At 36.0% G+C, this 8,859-nt stretch overlaps 2 long non-coding RNA genes across 2 annotated transcripts; one reads left to right on the top strand and one right to left on the bottom strand.

Annotated features, from left to right (window-relative positions):
- The first annotated feature begins 1,157 nt into the window (after nucleotides 1–1,157).
- Nucleotides 1,158–2,469, top strand: LOC130416960 (uncharacterized). The gene is made up of 3 exons (XR_008906072.1): nucleotides 1,158–1,309; nucleotides 1,716–2,061; nucleotides 2,132–2,469. It is a non-coding gene; the product is annotated as an uncharacterized LOC130416960 (long non-coding RNA).
- A 583-nt stretch (nucleotides 2,470–3,052) lies between these two features.
- Nucleotides 3,053–3,875, bottom strand: LOC130416961 (uncharacterized). Its single transcript, XR_008906073.1, has 3 exons — nucleotides 3,753–3,875; nucleotides 3,334–3,577; nucleotides 3,053–3,143 (listed from the first exon to the last, which is right to left on the bottom strand). It is a non-coding gene; the product is annotated as an uncharacterized LOC130416961 (long non-coding RNA).
- Nucleotides 3,876–8,859: the final 4,984 nt, after the last annotated feature.

Below are 8,859 nucleotides of genomic sequence, written 5' to 3'. Positions count from 1 at the left end.
TCTAATATTCTAGAATTCATCTCCAGTAGTTACTCAACTTTTCTGAAAAGTAAAAGTTAAGACCTGGTGCAATTTAATTCCTAGGTAAAGTAAATTATGTCGAAACAGTTCAATCTATGTCTGGAACATTTAATTACACCAATTAAACGATTTAGTCCGGATAGATTCTAGTTGACTAATATAATGTAGATTTATTCTACAAAAATAGACTAAAACTATGATAGATTGGGAAGATTTTAACTAAATGGCACTTTAGTCAAAAGACTATTATTAAAACTAAATCAAATTTTGATATAAAAATTGACAATGATCTTAATTCTAATTTCATTTAACCCTTCACATGTTAAAATTCTTTTTTTGAGTTGTATTGCAAAAAAATAACTTACTGAAATCGTTTATATTAGAAAATAAATGTTGTTTGAATTTCAGTTTGATTTTTAACATTTTGTTCAAAATATCGAGATGTGTATTGTATCGAGAACCCAGCATCGAGATATGTACTGAAACGTGATCTGATTGTATCGTTACATCCCCCGGGTCTGAGTCCAAAACCTCATCCAGCACAACTCAATGAGTGAAAAAGATGACAATTATAAAGACTTCTGAACACTTAATACATGTGACCATTTACTGACCATTGGTTTCATTCTTGGTTTCAGACTCGGCCTTGCAGAGTTTGCTGCTGATTTGCCTGAACTCTACATGCACTTGACTAAACAACCACAATAAAACTTTTTTTTCAAGAAATCAGCTCTTCTACTCTTTTCACGTGGTGTCTAACGTCTGTCATTAAATCACAGACTGTAATGTGTGTGTCAGATATGTGCTTGAGTCACCTGTACACATCCTTCACAGAAAAATATCAACAACTACTTCTCTAGCCCAGCTCACTGATAGTTGGTCACCAGGTTTGCACATGACAGTAGCTGTGTCTCCTATCGTAAGGCTGCATCCTTGTGTCCTCCAGAGGTATCAAAGTATACGATGGATTCTCGAAAAGAATTAAACGAGACATCCTTCATAGGACATACTGGCAGAAAAGGAAACAGGAAGTACCACGTTGCTATGACAACACGTTGCACTTGCACACCTGTCAAATTAATTAAAATGATTTCTATTTAATTGTTTATATTTAAAGCTGCAGTATGTAACCTTGGTATTTGACCACAAGAGGGCGCATTTCCAACAATAACAAAGGCGAAGCTTGATGACGCTATGAAGCAGGTGACGATGGGAGATGTCGTTTTAAATGCGTTTTCGCCATAGCGATGTATCTAAATTGGATAAAAGAATCATGATCACGGATGAGGTAATTTATTTGTATTTAATTTTGTATAACCTGTATATCTGATCGCATTATTTTATGTCATCATAATTAATGAACTGCAAGGAACGTGAAATGTTATGCTATATTATCCCGTTACAACTTACAGCTATTTGTTAAATGATTTGTTGGGTTAATGTTGTGCAGTGTTACGTGTTTATGGTTAATGCCGTGTTGTTTAACGTGCTCAAACCAATCGTTCTAAAAGTAAATTTGAACGAACATTTGCAAGTAATGACTAAATATATTATGTTAACAACACATATCCGATTGTATTTAATTGTACTGCCATAATCTCGTTCACTACACGTGATAAAAAGCCTTACCTTAGTACAAAGAGCAATATAACTTTGTTTATAAGTGCTATTATTGACAGTTGCATGTGTTGCAGGGAAACACAGATACATCCTCACTGGAATTATCAAATCCAGATGAGACCTGGAGTCCTCCTAAGAATATAAGGAATGTAGCATCACGGGGTAGAAGAGGACGAGCATCCACAGGAAAGAGAAGAGGGACAGGAAGAGCAAAAGGGATTGAAAGAGCGTACAGGGTGGAAAGAGAAAGTGAAGAAGTTGAAGTTGGCAGTGCAGCACAAGGAAGAGCAAGAGGCAGACAGAGGAGGGCTTACAAGTGGAACACGTACAGCTAGAGGCAGAGGAAATACAGCATCATTGAGTGAAGAGGACAGATTGAGGGTGGATAGGCTTCGGGAGGACAGGAGGTTGATGACACAAGTGAGTGTGGACATACTATCAAGTGCCCTGGAAAGGTTCTGTATTTGGTAGTAAAACTTTTCTTTTTCAGGAGATTATACAGGACATGTCTTTGGATGATGCATGAGGTCTTTTACTTCGAGTATTTAATAGAGAACCTGGCCTCATCCTTGATGTGCTTCAACCTAATGCTCACAGAGAGGATCAACCACTACAGGGTGTGCCTAGATGGTGCTTCTGTACAAATTGCAGGGAAATGCCATCCGATGTAGAAAATAAATGCTGTGGAATGACAGAGGCAACATGTATAAGCAAGCTTCCTCACATGTCTTTGTACATTTTTGATGAACATGTATTGCGATTGTAACACCGATTGAGAAATGATATTTATGCACTACATGACACACAGCAACCTGGGGATGACAACCGGGAATAACTGTCTTGTGGCAGTGTGGTTCACTTGGGCCAAGAAATCGTGTGGTCATCCCCAGTTGCTGTGTGTGCACAATACGTGATAAATATCCTGACCCAAATAGCCAGTACACTGGTTTTGTAGCTGAGGTTTTGTAATTGCAGAGCATGCTGTTGTTATCCTAAGTCCTGTCCTCATTTAGACCCGTGTTTATTTTTGTGGAAATAACTGACTGGACAACTATTTATTTATGTAATGCTGCATGCAAATTATTATTTTTCTATTAGTTTGTTTAAATTTGATTTTATATGATAATATTTTTTTTTAAATAAATGTTAATGATGTGTTCTTTACTGACCGTATTTAATAAATACTGTATTGTCAGAGTAGTATAAATAAAAAACAACAATGTTATAGTGGTTTTGCAATATTTGTTTGTTTGCATGATGTATATAAAATATTTCTATATCAAATATTACCTTTCGTCCAAAATATATACATGGTTATGAGCAATTTAGGGAGGTTGCACACTCAAATTATATACGACCAAGGAAAATTAAGTGTCTGATTCCAAAACTTTATAAACAAAATAACTTATTTTGTTTTAGACTGTCCAAAACAGAGCTCTGGTGGTGTGGATGAGAGGTTGTAATTCAGGGCTCCTCTGTCTCACATAGTGTAGGAATGGATCCTTTTTGGGGATAAAAAAACATTTCATTAAGTACAGATAAATAAGCACAATGTACCAAACATTTCACTGATTCATAGCAATAGAAAAACAAACATACGCATCAAAGGAACTATCATAAATGATTGGCTTGTAACAGATATCTCAGCAGCTCCTATGCACTACTAAGCAAGTGATATTTTGATGGACATACCTATCCCTCTATTCACATGGGACTCAAGAATAGTGTCAATTGGTGGAGGTGGGACTTTTGGAATGAAGCCCAGTCTCCGTGGATCCTCTGGCCTTAGAGTCCGACGCCTTGGCATCCCCTTGTCAGCCTGTAGTCTTTCATGCAGAATTGCTGCCTGTAGATCTGGTATGTAGCTGTAGTCTTTGTTCACCTTCATAGCATATACCGTCCATCTTCCTGTTTTTTTTTAAACACTCGACGATAGCTGTAAAGTAAAGAATAATATTAGTGATACAAACATATACCATATTTTATGTCAATATGAATAACACAAACATAAATAGTTGTTTGAAAATCAAAACAAAATTGTTCAATTTCAAAACCATACTATGCTATTGCCTCTTATGGAAGCAAGGCATGTTAAATTATGATATTCTTACATCTTTTCCCCTTTTTTGTTTAGCAGTGGTAGTCTATCTTTATGGTGGTTGTAATCCAGGGCTGCCAGGAGAGTTCTTGCCTCGTACACCATTGGTGAATAGCTGAACCGCTTGCTGACATACATAAGCAAGTGGTTGTGGAACGCCTCAAGATGACAAGTCGATCTGTTCAAATAATTTGTATTTATATTCTCACGCACACGGTTACTAAACACATACTGTAAGTAGATGCGTTAATGCGGTTATTAAGGTTACAGTGCAGTAGATGCGTTAATGCGGTTTTTAAGGTTACAGTGCAGTAGATGAGTTAATGCGGTTATTAAGGTTACAGTGCAGTAGATGAGTTAATGTGGTCATTAAGGTTGCAGTGCAGTAGATGAGTTAATGCAGTCATTGAAGTTACAGTGCAGTAGATGCTTTAATGCGGTTATTAAGGCTACAGTGCAGTAGATGCGTTAATGCGGTTTTTAAGGTTACAGTGCAGTAGATGAGTTAATGCGGTTTTTAAGGTTACAGTGCAGTAGATGAGTTAATGCGGTTTTTAAGGTTACAGTGCAGTAGATGAGTTAATGCGGTTATTAAGGTTACAGTGCAGTAGATGAGTTAGTGCAGTCATTGAAGTTACAGTGCAGTAGATGCTTTAATGCGGTTATTAAGGCTACAGTGCAGTAGATGAGTTAGTGCAGTCATTGATAGAGTTAGTGCAGCTGAGATGATAGAGCTGGATAAAGGACGCGGCAACTTGACACGATTTTTCTACAATACTTCAAATGCTATTAGATTGTTAATGATAATCTTAAATCTATAATTTACCTTATTCGTAAGTTTATTTATTTTTTATTTAGCCTTGTTGAGCAAGCACTGTTGAGCTTGTGCAGAGGCAGCAGCGTTTGCCAGAGGGGAACTGGAATCCCCTTGTTGGGCCTGGGTTCTCCTGAGTTTTTTTTTTCTCGGTTGGAGTTTTGGGTTCCTCGCCACCGTTTGCATTTTGTTTTGCACTGTTTGCCTGGCTGGGGGGCTGCTTTAGAATTTAGACATAATTAATATTGCATATAAGAATATATAGTCCGTTTAATATTTAACCTGTGGTTTTCTCTCCTATGTGTGCTTTCACTGTGCGTGTGTGCGAGTGTGTTTCTGTGTGTGCGTCTATGTCAATGTGTGTAAGTAAGTATGTATGCATATTGTGTATGTGGAGCATGTGTATGTCTGTCTTTTGTTGTTTTCACCTTTTTCTTGTTTTTACAGGTATATACCTTTAGTTGTTTTGCTTGTATTCAACGTGTCTCATGTACAGCTGCTTTGTAACAATGAAAATTGTAAAAAGCGCTGTATAAATAAAGTTGAGTTGAGTTGAGATGAGTAATTAAACAGTTTATTTTCTCCATTCAAAAAAATTAGTATTATCAGGGCTAGAAAACTTGTTTTGTCCGGGATGTGACAATTCCAGAATATGGTTTTGTTAGCTGTTGCTTAGGAATCCAGTAAAAAAAATCAAGTGTTGGTAAAAATGGTAAAACTAGTCAGAAAAAGATATGCCTACTTTTAGCACATAATTAAGTGTAAACAAAGCAGGTTATGTCACCTTGGGTCGTTTTGTTCATCATCAGAGGAACCATCATCCACATTGGAAAGTGTAGCCTGACAAATCAGAAAGCATTTTGAAAATGCAGAACAATTGAGAAAAAAAGAAGTAAAAACAAAGATATTAAAACCGACGAAAAAATGGGAGAATACCTATTTAAGGGGAATGAATATTCGATTTTCATTTAGGGGCGGCCATATAATAGTGTAATATTCCTCTGGTTTTGCTGCAGTCCACCTTTTGTGTGTCTCTATCCACTGACGTTCTGCCTTTCTTATTTTCCCAAGGCTCTCTGTATAAAGAAGTGTTTGACACCTACTGCATTAAAATGTCTGCACATAATCGTGGGTAACACATTTTTATGTTGAACTTTATAAATATACATTATAGCAGTTTTAATTTAGCATAATAAAAGCATTTTGTAGTTGACAAAATAATTACAGTAAATTATTATGCAAATATTAACAAAAAAAGTTATTTAAAGTGATAAGTTTGTTGAAGTTGTCATATTACTGGACAAAAGTTGCCATGATAATTTTCCTGTTAAACCCTATACCAGTATTGTTCATTACTTTAAAACTAATATAAAAGCATACAATAAAGTTGAAAAAACATCGTCATAGACTTCACTGTCATATGTTTTAATAGTTAATTTGTTTAGAAGTATGTCTTTTACATAGTAAAAACGAAATTTCCTATCAGAACAACTTTCTGTCTTTTAAAACTCTGTAAAAACGACCAGTCCTGACTGGAGACTGAAACACAGTAGGTACGAGCTTCTAACGTTACAAAAAAGTAATGTAGGCTTATTTCCATTCAGCCTGGATTTATTTTGACTTCTCTATGGTACTTTATTACTATAGTATATTACGTCACCAACATAAAATTACAACTACAAAAAAGCAATTACATAATGTGTTCGCTGGTTAATATTTATAAATAATAACTTACCGTTTATACTGAGAACTTGGCCCGGAAAAGCTTTCCAACCGCCTTTAGGTGGCTTTGTTCCTAATGCGCCGTGTTCCACCAGGCCGATACTCTTGGGGTCACTTAACATTTTTTTGTCAACACTTACTTTATTTTCTTTAATCCATTTTATAAGCACTTTCATGATTGCAGCTTTAGCTTACAGTAGTCTCTGTCTGACTAGATTTACCTTAGCAACGAAAGGTGAAAAGAGCGCTAATTGCAACCAATCATAACAGATCAGAGTCAATCAGATCATCCAATCAAAGTCAAGTTCTTCTTTGCTCGAGCACAACCTGAAGGGAGAAGAGTGAGGTGTGGGTGACGGGCGTTCAGTTTTTACAAAATGGAGCCGTCAAGAAAGATGAGGAAGTTACATTACAGAAGATATTTGTGCTACTACAACGAGCCTTAACCACAGATGACAAGATATCATATGGCTAAAATTGGTAAATTAATTGTCTGGCATATTAAATACATCTTCACCATATAACGCGAGGACTCCACACGAAATGTATTTGAAGCACGCATGCGAATGAACTTTAATTAACTATTAAGCGTAAATACTAAAGAATATCTCTAGTTTAGTGAGAGTGAAAACAATAATGTGGCCATCTTAAAATACCTAAGATAGGCTGTCCTGGACAGCTAGCATAGAACCAAATGTCGATTTAGCCCTTTGCAGCTACGTCAACAGCGCCATGTTGCTGTCAACAAATGAAATTGAAAATAACGTTACAGTTTTCCAGAGTTCCACGTAAATACTACTGAGTCGATATCAAAACGATGAAAAACTATTGTCAATGTAATAAATGATTTTACAAAGTTATTTAATTTTTACACTCCGTATTCAAATCATTATATGCGAAATGTATGAGTCAGCTTACGAAAACTAACGTTAGACGTTTCTGTCTTATAGGTATATCTGTCTGATCACTTATATATGTATAAAATGAAGGTAGCAAAAAATAAATATTCATTAAGTCCACCGAAATGTGCTTCTGACTTTGTTTTGCCATATTTTATTTGTACTTTAAAATACCTAGTTACTAAGTTTTAAATTAAAAGACACCTAATATTAGTCACTTCATTTCAGATCCCCTTGATGATGATGAGAGGTAAGAAAATATAGATGTAATGTGAAGTCCTGTTTATGTATCTGTTGGAGATAAAAGAACACAAGAAACAATATCTGTGCAGCTCTCATTCTGATTGGAGTGAAGATGACCAAGTTTTCAATAATAAAGAGGTAAGAATACATTTGAACATGATAATTATTATCGTTACAGTAGTGTTTCCAACAGGATTTTGTGTAATCTGGGTCATATGTGCATCAAAAATGGCTTGGCATACAGAAAGAAATGTACCCAGGTGCACCGGCTAGAGAGCTTCAGAGGCTAAGTGACACTCGCTGGGCATGTCGATATATGGCTCTAGACTGCCTGCCATTAAGCGAGTCTTGCAAGACATAGTCCAAGAATACAGTGGTGACAGATCTGTTGAGGCTAAAGGCCTGCTTGCACAGATAGATTTACAGTTCATTGTGTGCCTTGTTACCCTCCATAAAGTGTTTGGAGAAGCAAAATCATCAATCAGATATGCTACAGTCTTCATCACTTGACCTATCAAAGGCTGTTGATTTAGTAGAAGCCTTAGTTCACACTTTGAATGACTACAGGGATGAGTCATTTTTTGATGACCTATGGAATGAAGTGTTGAACACAGCTGAGCAATGTGATACTGCAATACAGCCACCTGCAAAACGACCAAAAAAAGCTGAGCTCTCAATTGAATGCAGACTGTGTACTCAGTACAGTGGGTCAGAGGTCAGATTCAGAACGAGTAAAAGATAGTTTTCGTACAACCCTTTTCTACCCGGTTTTAGATCAGATGCTTAATGAGCTTAACAGAAGGTTTTCTAGAAAAAACGGTGAAATAATAACTTGTATCCAAACTCTAAACCCTACAAGTGATGTGTTTCTCAAAGAAAAGTCACTGTTTCCATTTGCTAGAATGTATGAATGAAATATTGAGGACTTGGGGTATGAACTCCATCAGTTCAGAAGAATTTTAGAAAGGAAAATACAGAGTGGCATGCAGAAGCCTTCCAGTGTAGTAGAGCTGCAATTATTCATTGAACCGTATAAAGAAGTTTTCTTTGAGCTCTTTAAACTATGCAAAATAGCTGTTTCAATCCCTGTTAGTACTGCATCTTGTGAACAGAGTTTTTCTGCACTAAAGCTGGTGAAAACCTATCTCAGGCCCACAATGTCAGATTACAGATTAAGTAATTTAGGTGTTCTAAGTATTGAGTCAAGGAGGGCAAAGGCCTTAAATCTAGATGAATTTGCTGATATTTTTGCAAAAAAACAACAACACAAAAATCGTAGAATACAGTTAATGTGACTGATATTGAATATGTAATGCAAATGTAAAAATATAATGGAAATGCAATTACAGTTACTGTGACTAATACTGAATATGTATTGCAAATGAAAAAAATTCATTGTTGAATGATTATATCTATGGTATTTTGCCTGTTAATGCCTGCAC

The sequence above is a fragment of the Triplophysa dalaica genome, unplaced genomic scaffold, assembly GCF_015846415.1.
Source record: "Triplophysa dalaica isolate WHDGS20190420 unplaced genomic scaffold, ASM1584641v1 Contig3, whole genome shotgun sequence".
Taxonomy (NCBI): Eukaryota; Metazoa; Chordata; class Actinopteri; order Cypriniformes; family Nemacheilidae; genus Triplophysa; species Triplophysa dalaica.
The sequence above is the reverse complement of the archived record's forward strand: the minus strand, read 5'-3'. Positions and strand labels throughout refer to the sequence as shown.